Source organism: Centruroides sculpturatus, unplaced genomic scaffold (genome assembly GCF_000671375.1).
Source record: "Centruroides sculpturatus isolate CEXI.00-Female unplaced genomic scaffold, Cexi_2.0 scaffold769, whole genome shotgun sequence".
Classification (NCBI taxonomy): Eukaryota; Metazoa; Arthropoda; class Arachnida; order Scorpiones; family Buthidae; genus Centruroides; species Centruroides sculpturatus.
Window position 1 is genome coordinate 92498 of NW_019384956.1, and position 16638 is coordinate 109135.

Genomic DNA, 16638 nt, shown 5'->3' on the forward strand with positions numbered 1-16638 from the left:
CATATTTAACGTTGTACAGTATTTAAAAGAGTAGACTATAAATTTTTATGATAATTTTTAGATTAAAAAATTATAATAATATATATATGAATATTGAAAGATATAAAAATAAACTTTATTTTGAAGAAAAAAGAGTTATCTTTAACCTGTTTTACACTCGAATATTTGGAAAATCCTCGTTTATACTTAGATGACAAGAAAGTCTAGAAGGGATAAAAGACTAAGACATATTGGGTAGACAATGTCCAAGACAGACGGGTTAAGAATTTCCTTTTTTCTCTTCTATCCTGCTCTTTATTTATTTGTTGAACTTTGGGATAAAAAAAAATGTGACTTAAAAGAAGCGATCGGTTAAGCAGTAAAATAGTATATCGACTGTAAAATATGTTATTATTAAGCTCTGTAAATTTGTAAAAGCATCAAAATCATGATAATACTTGTTGAATACTTGTAGTCATTCTCTATCCTTTACGTATAAGATCGTTACCCCCAAATAATCCCCCATTTCTCCATCAACCGTAATGACTTTATGGTCAATACGTGTCGTATGAAATAATGGACATTACCTATGGTATCTGATGAAGTCTGTGGAGGCAATGCACGTTCGGAGCACATCACCTACCTCATGATCTCCCGTTACGAAGTAAGTAACATCAAGAAGCGAACGACAGAGACGATGCTGTACTGCTAGCATCTTACAGATGTGGCATACAAAGTGACACTATGGCCACTTTTCTGTCAACAGTTAAGCTTCAGACATTTCTTTTCTAGCTCAAAGTTTGATTTCTTTAATAATAATGAACGTGGTCTTTATATATGATTGGTATCTAGTTTCAAATTTGAATATCTTCAGTAATTAAACTTATTAACGAGGAAAGTAATATTAATTAATCATAATTGTAAGTTTTTTCGTTATAATTTTATATTTTTAGTATAATTTTATGTCATATTTATTATATTCGCGATCAATTTAACGTCTGTAGTTTAATTTCTATTGTTTATTAACATAACAATATGAAACTGAACAATTTAATACCAGTTTTGTAATGTATATTATTAATCATATTTCATTTAATGACGTAATAATTACGATGTAGTTTAATTTAAATTAAACGATTTTAATTGTAATTTAACTAATTTAATTGCAATTAAATTGTCGATTAATTCGTCGACGAAAAATCAATATGTTTCAACAATATTTTTTTCCGATTCTTAAAGAATTACTCGAGGCAATATCGATTTTATCCCGAGTCTTAAATTAAGTAGAATTTAATTCTTCAAATATAAGTTTAGATTATCTTTAAATTTATTTCATTAGAAAAAAAAATAAATTTTCTAAGAAACTTTTTTCAATCGAGGGCGTATTCTTCCCAAAAATTTTAAATCCTAGAAAGCAACGTCTGTCAATTTTTGACATAGCACAACGTTAGCGTGTGAGACTGCCTATGAGTATATGTGTGTGTATGTGTGTGTGACTGCTTCATTAGGTGGCGGCCCATTTCATGAAATCTTGATGTTTAGGGTGGGGACTTGATCTGATGGCGATCCAACCCCCACCTAACCTCCCCTTCTACAGATTGGGTGTTGTCAACCCACCCGATATAAATCATATATTATCCAACTGTGTGAGAACGTACCGCGTACAGACTGTATGTATGTATGTATATATATATAGGTAAGTGTGTGTTCCTTAAAAGTTGCCGAGCGGGTGCTCCTATCTCGTGTGCAACAGACTTTTACCCAACCCTCCCAATCCACGTAGACAGGGTGGGAAGTTTTTGGAATGGTAATAAAATCCTTTTTGAGATGAACCACGCCTGACATTGCATTTCGGTGTTTCTAAAGCTTGTAATGAACAAGAGGTAATTATTAGTATCCCCAACGGAACAGGTGATGGGTTGACATGTGAGAAAATGTCCAAATAATACCCTAAATACCTGGGCTAATTAAACAGGGAAATGGTAATTCCAAAGACAGGTGACGTTGAGAGCTAAACGTAGCCATCTAATTACTCAGGGATAGTGTTACTTCATAGATCAATAGACATGTAAAAATCTGACAATGCTGATAGCGCTTTATTCCTCTTTCAAGGGAGTTATAATGTGTTTTCTCTTTCACATTTCCCTACCGTAATTTAAATTAGTAATGTTATTTAAGAATATTTTTAAAGAAATTAATTAAATTGTTTTATTATTATTATTATTATTATTATTATTATTATTATTATTATTATTATACATAATGATCATTAAATAATACAAAATATCCCACTTTTTAAACATATTCTTTCAATTTTTTTTAACTCTATGTTCATTCAAATGCTGTTGAGTTATACTTAATTTTCTCCGGTTAAAGTTTTATATCGATTATCATTAAGAATAAATTTTTAATTGTAATTAAAGTTAATTAAGTCGGAACTTTAATTATAATTTTTTACAACGTCAATGATAATGTGATTTTATAGTAATATATTATTACATATGAATATAATTTTTGTAAATAATAATTTAATGATTGATTATGTTAATTAATTATAATTTTATTAACTTTTTTAATANAAATATTATGAATGAAGGTATTTATACAAAAATTCTAAATAATATTTAAAAATTATTATAAATTTATATCAACTGTAATTAATAATAAAATTACATGTAAACTTTATGTAAAAACTGTAAAATATATATAAGCATTTACATTAAATTAACTGTATGTAACTAAAGCATTGTATTAGTTACATAAAAACTGTGAAATGCATAAATACATTTTATAGCTCTAATCTAAAATGTAACAATTAATTATCACAGTAATTAACATGTAATTAAAGTAAAATGTATATATAATATATACATTACAGTTATATACAGCTATCCATAATATATGCGTATGTACTATACATACTGTATAGGCCTATATAGCTTTACATGTTTAAAGTAGTTTTATATCTTCGTTGTTTTACATTAAAATTATAAAATATTTTTAACATAAATGTTACTTTTTAACTTAAAATGTCTTAATGCAAAGATAAGATAATTGTTATTTAATATTTAAGTTTATATATAAAAAAAATCCTAAGATGAGAGCAACACGTAAATAAAAGAAGAGGAGGAGGAATAAAAGGGGAAAAAATCTAAAAGTCGAGAAGTCAATTTAGTATACAATTTGAAAAATTGAATTAATTGATTCCAATAATTTTACACAATCAACCCAACGATGTCATTTCTCTCTCTCTCTCTCTCTCCTCTTTTTTTTAAAGAGAATTTCCATAATTAGCAAAACCACTCGGGTATCTAAATGTGATTTCGCATCAAGTACGTTAAAGCAAATGAGATGAAATCAATGCCCGTTCGAATCCTGTTAAAGTTCTAAATGAGTTGTTCCGTTCCAATCCAATGAAATCACATTAACTTGGCGTAACAAGCACTACTGGACATATATATATATATATATATATACACACACATATATATATCCAGTATCAGAAGTAGTTTGCGAGCTAACCACTAAACATCATTGATAAAGTTTTTCTCATTGGAATTTTGATAAAAACAAGTGCACTTAATAACTCTTCAATATACAGAGTAGATGCTTAACGAAACTTCTCTTGGCAATTTTTCGAGTGGTAGCTTTGTATATCGAAATATTGAAAGAACCAAATGATCGTGTTTCTTACTTAATTCATTATAGAAAAATTTTTATTTATTGAGTTTATAACTGGGTTTTTACGTTATCTTATGCTCTTTTTTTCTAGAAGATTTATAAGTTCTGATGCGATTATAGCATTCATTTTTCTCTATAAGTCTGATACAAGGCTATATATGACGCCTTAAGACTACGTATATAATGATTATATATATATATATATATACAGAGTAAATATAAGCTAAGTTCAAGCAGGAGTTGATAAACAAATGTGAAAAATTATATTTTTAACAATTACTTCTTATATTCCCACGTGATAAATGTATTCCAGTTAAACTACATTATTACTAGTTTACTGTAAATAATTATAATTAAAGTTTTAACAAAATTAACTTTAATTGTAATTAAAATTTCATTTAATATCATTATCTATTAATTAATGATGTTTACTAAATCATTTAGTATACTACATTGACACGTATAAAAGTATAAAATTGATTTTTTTGGACTAAAAATCAGTTTTAAAAGCTGTTTTTATATAATGAAAACCATTATTTTTGGCCAATTTTACGGAATATACAACAAGAATAAATTTAAAAGTAGACAAGTTAAAGGGAAAAAATCCTCAAAACATCTTAAACATTAAAAAAATAATAAATTTAATAAAAATAATTGTTGAGTTAAACATATTTAATCATTTTAAAAAATCAATAAGTTTAACTATAAAGTTAATAACATGACTATTAAGCATCATTGATATTGTAACGTCACTTCCATACGAATCTCATTCATCTCATTCCACAAAAAGCTTCATCATTTAGCTACCATTAAACTCCATTGCAACATTAAATTCTCAAATTCAATCTTCTATAAAACTCATTTGATTAAGGAAAAAAAATCATTAAAGTACGATTAAATTTGATCATTCTTTAAAAAATTCATATCATGAAAGAAGAAAGCGAGAAGAAAAATTCATAACTTTCATCATCGTCATCATCATCATTCAATTCATGGCAAATGAAAACTAAATTTAAGTTACTACCCTAATAACACTAATCAACGTATAACAGGACTAATTAACATCCATAAAGCTTAACAAACTGAGTTATTGTCGAGATTCTTAATCCCTTTCCTAACGATAATCCGTTGTATATACGTATTATATTACCTGAACACGTAGAACAATTATTTTTGTTAAGAACCCCTTTGTTTAATAATAGAAGCAAACAGGTTCAGATTTCCTTAAAACAGCTTTACACTATGTAAAATTGTTAAAGGTATGGGGTGGGAATTTCGTGAATAATTGAAAGATTTCTTGTGTGTGTCCATTGAAATAATTGTATTCATCTACGATGCACTGTTGAACGATCCGTATACATTTATTAACTTTCATTAATTTAAGTATGTGATGGTAACGGGATATACACGTGTTCTACTGTAGTAATTCGAGCCGTTAGTATAACGATATTTGATTGCTTGTTACATAATTTATATACGGGCGGGGGATAGATCATAAAATCTGACGCTAAAGTTAGAGTTTAGATTCACATTTTGTAAAGTTATTCTTTGCTTTCCCTGTATTCTAATGTTGTTTGATAGGTTCTATATATATACTTTAAGTGGTCGTATGTGTTAAATATTAGGTTCTACGCGTAATGTTCTTAGTAAATTGAGAGCAGGACAACACCATCTGGATTACAAATGAAAGATATGTGAGGAAAATGATCTTGGATGGTCGATAAAGAAGCGCTTTATAGGTCGATATCCTAGTTTCTAAGATGAAGTTTTTGGACTTGGATGATTTTGTTAAAAATCTGTAATGAGAATTTTTTCCCTTCTTCTTCTTCTTCTTATTCTATGATTTATGTCTTTTATATCATCGTAAATAAACAGAATTTTGAGCTTATTTTTTTCTCTTGATGTTTTGCTCCAGTTTACTAAATTAAAGTTGATAAATATAGATAATGGAGCAACAGGAACTTTGTAATGGATAATATAAATGTTGATAATTTTATAACAAGCGAGGCATTCTGGATAAAATTACAGATAAAAGTTTAGTTACTGATTGTGTTTTAGATAATGAGTAGACGTTTGAGAATATTTACATTGAGTTATTTTATATGTTAATCAATTTTAGGAGGATCAAATTGAATAGATTTCTGATAAACTTGGATTTCTTTTTTAAATTATTTACGCGTGAAACGGTTTAAAAAACTCTTTTCTCATCGATAAAAGTGATTTAAGTATAAACTTTTTGAAAAAAATATAAAAGCAAATCAAATAATTAAACCTTAATTAACTACGCCTTGAGATAAGCAAAAATTAACAGATTTTTCATTAAAATTAACAGCACTTTTGCTAGAAAATTAAATAAAATTTTAACCGTCAAAAATTCTTAATAATTTTATAAGATTTTGATTAAAATAAAACACAATTATAAATCAAATAAACCGACTAAATAACGATGTAAAAACTACGTTTTATTAGTTTAATTTTTGTTTTAAAAGATATGATTAAATTCAATCTTATATTTTATTCATTAAATTTTCTTATTTAATGAATAAAATAGAGGAGGAGGAGGAGGAGGAGGGGGAAGAAGAAGAAGAAGAGGAATCAACTTATAGTTTTAACAAGAAAGTTGAAACAAATCACGGAAAAAGCTCATAATCTGCTAACAGGTTAGAAATAAAATTTCAAGCAGAATTTTCATTCCCATCTGCCGAAACAATTCGATTATTGTAGGGAGAATATAAGTCATAAATGATAAATGAATGCATTAAAAGGTTTAAATAAGTTAACAACCAATTGTATAAGTTGTTATTGCATTCTGAGAAGCTAGCAAAAGTTAAAAAAAATGAAAATAAAAAATAAAAAATTCGCTACTAGAACTATGATGAAAATGGAAGGACCATTAAGAATTGGGCGTGGTATGTAGAATATCTACAATATTACTGATATTGAAGGGCTAATATGATGTCACGTGTTCGAATTACGTCACCTCTTTATAGAGAAGAAATGAATTAACTCTATGTTATCCATCAATGTCTTTTGCAGTATTTAGATTTTAATTCTTAACTTTTCGAAAATTTGATTATTCTCGCTCATACTTAAAAATATTCTAAGGAAAATTTCGGATATATTTAATACATTTTCACTAAGTTAAAATTCATGTTTAAATTCGAAAATTGGAAGAGAAATTGTTAGTTTGACACGTGGATTAGTTTTGAGATATTGGATGATTACGTCATTTTAAAACATCCCCCTCTTGTATATTAGATAAAGTGTGATTGAGTTTGATTCATTTATTATTTAATTTCGTTATTTTACTCTTAAATTTATATATATTTTTTGGAGATAAAATATATCATTTAAGAAGTAGTTTGTGGGTAGGGTAACTAAATAATGTTTTAAGCACGCTTTCATAACTATAATAATGTTATAAGCTAAGCAAGCTGCAATGTAAGGCCTTAACAAGGCATAATTTAAGGCCTTAACAAGGAATAGTTTAAAGCCTTAAACTTTTAAATTGATTATCATTTGACGAAGGTGAAAGAGCATCGTATATGTTATAAATTAGGACATTAACATGGCTAAATCAACGTGGCTTTTATGTTAAAAAGATAAATTGTACTAAAATTTATTATATTTATAGGACTTATTAATAAAATTATATTTTTAAAATAAAAAATAAAATAATTTTGGCTTTTTTTTAAGTTTTAAGTTTTTGAAAAAAATCAAAAATATACTCATTTAAATAATAAATAAAGCAAGAAATTTTGGGTTTAATTTATTAGAAAAAGTGTATAAATTTATTACAAATTTACAAAAAGAATAACTTAACGATAATTACTTTAACTTTTTCTCCATTTCTCTTTTGTATGCTATGGAGCATCTAATTGATGGAAAGACTAAAAAGCATCAGGTCGTATCATTATAATTGAAATTTCACACAAAAATTAACTTAAGTAAAGTTTTGAAATAAATAATTAAATAAAAATATATTATCTTTATTTAGTTTTATCATTTTCAGTTAGTTTTAAAGCGTTGAACTCCTATTTTTTAAACGTTGAAACAAAAAATAAAGTTCGAACTTCGTTAATTAAAATTTTGAATATTTGAATAATTTTATTAAAAATGTTAAATTTGCATAAAATTTAAAAATATATATATATTATTGTATTATATAAACATAGAAAGCTGTATTTAATAATAAAAAAATTATTTAAAATTTTATATTCAATAAAAATTACTAAAAAAATACTGTTAATTAACATTATATAAAATAAAATATCAATTATTATATTTAGAAAACTCATTATTACGTCAAACATAATTAAACTAAATAAAATTTAATTATATTTAAGTTAAAATTAATTAAGTTTTCAATTTCAAAAAAAAAAATTAAAATTTCAATTTCAACAAACAAAAAGGAAATTAACATAAAATTAACACCTGTGAAAAATAAATTTTTAAAAATATAAATATAAAGATAATTTAAATGAATTTTTTTTAAATTTTTGCTTTAATTTTTTAAAATTTTTCTTTGATATATATAACAGGTGTTTCTGGTGGTGTGATTGTTTGTCATTCCTCTTACAATGATTTTGAGTGACGAAAGCCTCAAGCATCTACGCATAATTAACAATTAATACTTGTTCAACATTTTCTCCAAACTCAGTAGATGACATCATGTTTCTATCCACAAGTAGAAGTAGATTTACTTAAAAGAACTGTTTTCATGCAAATGCCTGTGTCAATATAACCGAGATTTCAAGAAGTAAAGCTACTGAGATAAACTTTAACTTATTAACATGACAATGAAGAAATTAATGGCAATGCAGGGTTGCTCAACTACAAACAGGGTTTAGTAATCTAGAACAATACAAAAGGCATTGCTTATTTTGTACGATAGGTTCCACTTGAAAATACTCTTTTGGATCAAATTTTAAACTGTAAAATCATCGTACGAATAAGTTTTATGTATTTTTTTTTTAAATTAAATTTACGCTAGGATGTGGAAGAAAGGATATTATCTTTAATATAGATTTGTAGATGACGCCTGGAATAAATATTCTTTAATTATGTTTAAGTGTACTTGGATGGTGAATTCTTATACGTTGTATTATTAAAAAAGTACATTTATGTAATTAGTTTTATTGGTTAAAATTTGAATTAATTTAGCATTTTTTTGATTGGATTAAATTTGGGAGATGTAACCAATGAGAAGAGATAGCAAATATTTAAATTAATATGAAGGGGTGATCAAGAATCACGTGTACTTACTTGTATCGTTGGTAACGTAGGTATTTAGTGACTTTCTGTTTAAATATTTTACAAAATTTCGATTTTATAGTTATTTTCTCTTCACAATTTCATGTTAGAATTAAATATATTTTTATTTTATTTAAATAGTGGAAATCTAACTCTTAAGATCTCTTCTCATCTCTACCAAAGTTTCTTTAAATTTCTCTTTGTAGTTTAGATTTTTGTTAAAATTATTAATTTAAATAAAATATTCTTTAATTATTTTTATTTCCTGTTCAATTTCTAGCATTTTAAATGGTGTTTTCATACTTTTATAATATTAAAGCATGCATTTTGGCTCAGTTAAAGTCGAATTTTCAGTTCCAAATATAAATTAATTAAAAATTAAAAATAATTATATATAAACTACAATATAAAATAAATTTATAACGACTCGTTATATAAAATTATATCAAATTATAATTTATAATACAGTTAATTTGGTAGATAAGACATAAAATTGCAACAAAAATTTTTATCAAATTGTATTAAAAGTTTAAATTATACAGGTTAATTTTGATTTTTAAATAATTTTCAAATTATTAACTGAAATATATTCCTAATTAGAAGCAATAAAATGTACAAGTGGATCGACGAAGGGTTAAATTTGCATATAAGATAAACAAGTTGGAGTTTAGGGCCTCACATTTTTACATGTATCATTATTTGGTGGAAGGGAAGGCCCTGTTATATGTTATAACTTAGGACCACAACAATTCTCAGTCCTAGTTTTACGTACCACAGCCTAAAAAAATCCATCAACGAGTTGCGTAACTTTCCTGGCGAAAGAATTTAAAATTGCTGTGGCACATTTTATTTAAAAACTTTATATGTTATTAACTATTCTAAAATGGCAAAAAGCTTAATTTTAGGTATAGAGATGAGTTTCATAAAAAATTGTGAATGTAATAACGAGTAAAATCTTCATTAAATCCGACCTCACTCGAGATATGACACGTGGGCCCCCTCTATCTCATCACCCCCTCGACCTCTAACTACCTAATATACAAACTTTCCTGCAAAATTTCAGAAATTTTCGATAAAAGGCACAGGAATTATTAAGTTTCAAAGCGGGTGAATAAAATCGTAATCATCCCACACACATACAGAAAAAATACCCGGATTTTTTTGCATTTTTCGACGTTTCAAGGTCCTCGAGTCCAAAAATGTACAAACTTGAGAGATCATTTTTGATAGTCAAACGGTAAAGTAAAATTAATTGTACAATACAAGATAATGAGACAAGTAACATATTTAACTCACAGTTTTACATGTAGGTGAAAACTTAATTAAATAAAATAATTCTAGACGAGATACTTTTATAAAATATCACATAATCTTTCCTCATAATATATATAAACGTTCAAAAACACACACACACATCACACACTTCAGTTAATTTTAAATAAAAATTTTTAATTTTAATTAAAATTTCATTAAACAACAATATTACTAAAAAAACAGTGACGATAAAATTAAAAAGAAATTTTAATTTTAATAAATAATTTGTTAAAATAATTTTTAATTACTCATTTTATTATTATTATTTTTTATTTATTTTTCTTCTTTATCATCATCTTCTTCTTCTTCTTGCTCTTCTCCCCATTTAAAGTAAGGAAAAATCGATAATTAAAATTTATTCTAGAAGAAAATTGTTATCTTTTAAAGTAAAGTTATTTCATTAGTTTGTTGTAAATAATGCTGAACAACCAATAAATCAGGAATGACGTAAAAATTAATAACTATAGCTCGTTATCTATAAATGAACCATCCATTCGTGATGTAACCGTAAAGAAAACTCGAGATAGTTAATTAATATATAATACTTGTTGATTGTTGAGATGATAAATGATTTAATATAATTCTTCGTTAAAGTGATTTCTATCTTAATTCTGACGCTTCATCACTTTTGTTCTACTTACGCTTGATTAAATGCACTTACAGTATCTAATTTCGATTTTATCTTTGATAGCACATGTTTTAAATATTATAAATTATATATATTTAATATTTTAATTACATTAAATATTTAAATTTAAAATAAAAACTCAATTTCTAAAATATCTTTTAGANAGATTTTTTTTTTTACAGACGTTTCTACCTAAAAGTTATGTTTGAAAACTTTCTTCAATAAATATATAAAAAGTAAATAATATTTATTATTTTTATACATATTTTTCTGAAAATTTAATATTTTAAAATACAGAAATACATCTTTATTTGCTTTAACTTATATATATATATATTTTTTTTTACTTTAAGTAGAATGTTTGTAGGCAGATATTAAACAATAAGATAGATAGAAGCAGTAATAATAATAATAATAATAATAATATACATATATATATGGCAATTTTAATAAGAGTGTTTTAGCAAGTTTTGAATGTTTTCAAAAATACCTTCCTCTGGAGCATTCATTATTTAAGATAATATTCAAAGAAATGCAGAAGGATTGAAAGAATTGTAGTTGTGAAATAATTGAAGAGTGAAGAAGAAAAGAACGTCGGATGATGAGATTTCTCATGTTTTACTAAAGTGATATTTATACAAATATTTTTTGCTTTGATTGCTTTCTCTTTTATTCCGGAAATTAAATTGGATTTTCTTTCTTTCTTTTTACTTTTTTCTTCTGTAAATGTAATAAATATTCGATTTTACTCCTTTCACCAAGTCTTATTTAATAGCTATCACAACTGAATGGTACTTTAACATCACTTCCACAAACTTAAAAATAAATATTAATCAACACACAACCATGATCAACCATGCAAGGGATGCAAATCTGTTTCTTAAACTCTGATAGGACTTTAAGCTTTAAAAACGTCAAGACCAAACTCATTCGGAGGTATTTAAACAAATGATTTATAATTGAGGGAGTCTAAATCGAAATTCAATGGTTAATCACCCATCTAATTGTCTCTGATGGAGAATTGTAAATTTAAAGGGGGGAAGGAAGGAGGAGGAAAAAAACAAGAAACAAGAAGAAAAATCAGAATTACTGTTTGCTATAAACTACTCCAATTCTTAAAGCCATCTTACCTCTTTACTAAGTCGTAAATATAATTAAAAATTCCACTTTTAAAATGTCGAATTTATAGTTATGTTGTGTATAATCACGTGATACGAACGGTTCGGTGTAAAATGTTCATCGGGCGGACAACAACCAACCCAAGTATACGGTCTACTTGTCTGATTGAGATTGATCACAGGACGTAGGTTAATGGCTGCCCCGGTTCACCCACAGACAACCATTCTGCAATGTCGTCTTCTTCATCCCTCTTATCCCTCCTCCCCCTCATCTATGTGTTTTTTTTTTCTTCTTCCTTCATCCCCCGCGCGCGCTCTCTCTCTCTTCCTCTTCTTCTTCTACGGAGTTGCCCTTTTATTTTTTTTTACTGTTTACATTGTTCTAATTACTCTTCGTTGATGACGTCAAATAGCGTTAAGAAACTGACCGGAAGAGTTTATGAAGTATTTCGATAAAGATTTTGACGTAGATGAGAAAGACGAATGAAAAAATTTCATCGAATTTCATTATTAAGGATCGGAAGTTTGACAAATGTAATGTAAAGCGAATGGTTCTACATCTTTTTTTTTTATTTTCTTTTTCTAAAATTGATGTAAGTGTATTTTTTCTAATTTGTGTCATTTTAACAAAAATCGCAAGAATTTCCGATGTTTATCTTATAAAATTTAGTCAATTTTTACAGATTTTTAGCGCGTTTTTCTATAAAAACTAACTTTCTTGTTCATTATTTTAAAAAAATTAAAGCAATAAATATTTAAATAATAAAAAAATCGGCCATTTCTCTACTTTTTATAGCCAAAAAATTGAGCCGAAACGGCGTTACGGCGCTTTATAACGCAAAACAATACGAATATCGTTACGATTAATAATGTCACGTGATCGAATAGCCTTGAAATTTTGTTACGTTTATCATATCGTGTACTTCTATTAATTAGTTTGAATAATAAATTATTTACAGTCACGTGATATGTCGTGATGATAGTTTTAACTTCGAGAACAGATTATCATCATTCAACACTGTAATGTAAATATTAGACTTTATATGTATATATATATATACATATACACACATATATATAATCGATTCAGTTTCAATTTAATCTCAAAGCTGGTCGGTTCAGTTAGAAAAATATGAGGTTTCTCTCTTCAATTCCTGTTGTTTGCTCTATGGAAATCAGTAGTGTTATCTCACCAGTTCAGACAATATGGAAGTGAAAGACGAGCAGTTAGAGGGGCTTTTGGATTATTGGAAACACATTATGGATGTTAATTAGTCAGCAACATTTATCTTATATTGGTAAGTTTGCCTTAAACAGTTAAATAGTCATCTACTTATTATCTATTTTGGCTTCACAATTCTTCTATCTTTCGTTCATTAAAGGATTTAGTTGTCTAAATTAAATGGATTTAATTCAATTTTTTTTTCTAATTACACGAATCAAATGTTGATTTAGTACCTTCTAATGATTACATTAAAATCACATTTAAATACCGCTATCTGGATGAATAGGATGAAATTATAGCTTGTTCTAAACTTATCAATAATTGATTTAAGTCTTTCTTAATATTTATATATATATATATATGTTATTTTAATTTTTCTTAATGTAAAGTTCTTCTAGTTTTAATGAAAAGATCCAAAATTTTAAATTGTAATTAATAAATATCATTTTATTTATTTATTTTTAAATTAAATAAAACGTTACTTGGAAAATTTTAATTCGGTTTTTTAAATATAATTTTAATTTTAAAATATTAACGATAATTCAAATCAAGTAAAAAATATAATAGCAATTAAATCACAAATAACGATTAAATGATATGTACATAATTACAATTTAATTGTTAATAAATGTCAATATATAAAAATAAAAACGTAATAATGATACGAAATTAATTTAAAAAATAAATTGAAATTAAAATTTTTGTGTTAATTTTAATGAAATAAACATTATTATAATATAATTAAATTTTTACTTTTATCTCTTTAGAATTAAATTAATCGATTTAATTTTAATATAATTACAATATTATTTAGGTAAAAAATGAAAGGAAAAAAATCGTTTAAATTATAAATTTTAATTACTTATTTAACATATAAATAAAATGAGATAACTTTTATAAAATTAAAATTTTTCAAACAATTGAGAGAGATTGAACGAGGGAGTGTGAGAGAGAAATTGCTTAAATAAATTATAAAATAAAGGATAATTAATTAAGAAGAAAAATTTATCAAACACGATTTTAAAATTAAATTAAACGAAGCTAAATTTTGTAGAAAGGAAGAGAGAGAGAGATGTGTNAATCAATTTCTAATTATAATTACAATTTTCTTCTTTAATTTTTTTAAATAAAATTAACTTAATTAAAATTTTATCCAAAAATTGATTCATTAAATAAAAGCATAATTTATAAAAAAATTTAATAATTTCTAAAATTATAAACATATATTATTAAATAAATTCGACGAGAGAAATTTACTAAACAACACCTTTATAAATTTTACAATCCTTTATCTCTTTTATTATTGTAGATTTATTAATAAAATTTTTACGTCTCGATTTTATAAGTTGTTAGCTTACTTAATACAATTTTATTAAAATCTTAAACACCTTTAAACCTTCTTCGATAAGCAGCTTCAACGTTATCACGTCATCATCTAAAAATTGCTCAATAAAACTTTTGTCAATATTCAAGTAGCTATTTTTCACAATTTAACGAGTGAGAGTTTACTAAACTTTCCACAAAAGTTTCCTTTATTAATAAAAATCGAACATTATAATAATTGTTGTTATATATATATATAATAAAATTAAAAAATAAAAAATAAAAATGGAAAGTGAAAATAAGTTATAGTCAGAGGGGAGTCATTGTCTCCAGTAAAAGTGACCAATTTTTATTGATTTAATCGATTTAGAGGCCACGATCTCTCGACAGATTTAATTACACAACATTGGATTCCAATACACACCCAACACCATCTGTCGTATTATCTTCACTCCTCGAAAGTTTTTTTAATCTCATCTTCTTTATAATATAACATACGACATAACTAAAAAAAAAGAAGAAGAATCAATATCAATATATATGAGTGAAGGAATTTAAAAGACAATCTTTAGTGAATCTCTAATATTTCTTTCGTTGTTGAATACATCTAGATTTAGTGAAATTTCTAGCTGAAAGATTACAGAAAAAGTTTTTTGAGGGAAAGTTATTAGCCACAGTTCTGTCGTTTTTGCTTATAGATTCGAATATAAGTGTAGAACGTCGAGTATGGATCGTTGATTTTTTGTTTTGCCTTTCATTTCAATAGAATTATTAATAGTTCAGCGATTTTATTTTTCCATTTTGATTCATTCAAATACCACAAAATAAATGTTACAACTTTATCCATATTGAATTCTAAAATATATATTTATATTCGTCAGATAACTTTTCAAGAAATTTAATTATAATAATTTATCAAATTAACGTGACAAAGTTATTTTTAAGTGAAATTGTCACGATTTTAAACGTGCAGTTTTTTCCTTAATTACTTATTTAACATATAAATAAAATGAGATAACTTTTATAAAATTAAAATTTTTCAAACAATTGAGAGAGATTGAACGAGGGAGTGTGAGAGAGAAATTGCTTAAATAAATTATAAAATAAAGGATAATTAATTAAGAAGAAAAATTTATCAAACACGATTTTAAAATTAAATTAAACGAAGCTAAATTTTGTAGAAAGGAAGAGAGAGAGAGATGTGTGTGTGTGGGTTCATCATTAATAACTCTTAACGATTGATCATTTCTTAATTCTTCTAAAGAAGCACGCATCATTGAATAATCTTTCTTGTGTTTCCTATCAAAAAAGAGATTCAGATATCAGAAATAACAGCGGAAATAGTGCGTTATTACGTTTCTGACAATGCACCTAATCCATTTTGAAGTACAGAAGATTCTCAATCACTCCAGTTTAGAAAGAGGGAGGAATATACCAGCTGATACAGTCCTCATCCAATTAGGATACAATAACGGAGTTGGCTCTCTACGTCGTTATAACTTACACTAATGTGACATTGGTGAATTGAAGAGATGAAGAGGAAAAAAAAAATATATAAGAATGTTGTCATGACAGATCTGTCATACGCGTACTATAACACAATAGATACATTGAGAAGTATGCCATTTTTTATTCATTTTCTTGTAGGGTATTGTACCGTAAAGAAAAGTCCCTTGTTGCTCAACTTGATGGAAGATTGTAACGATAAAATCGTAATAGAATTGTCGAAAATTTACGAGATGGTCAGATTAGTGATTTCTTATCCAAAATCAAATTTGCAACATCAGCGAAATATTTTTAAAAATAAAAATAAAAAATAAATTTTTTTCAAATTTTTTATATTAAAATAATTTGTCACCAACATCTTTTCTGCATAATACTGAAAAATGGATTAAAGATAATGAAAAAATAGTTTTTTTTTTTAAAAAAAAAGTGAAAAAATAAATTTTTAAAATATAAAATTAATATATAAAATAACAAAAATATGACAAATTAATAAAAAATTTTTACCTCCTTCTTATTAACCAAATTAAATTTTTATATATATCATAATTAACTAATATCGATTAAAATTAAATTTTTTTAATTATTAAAATAGAAATTAAATCAATTTCTAA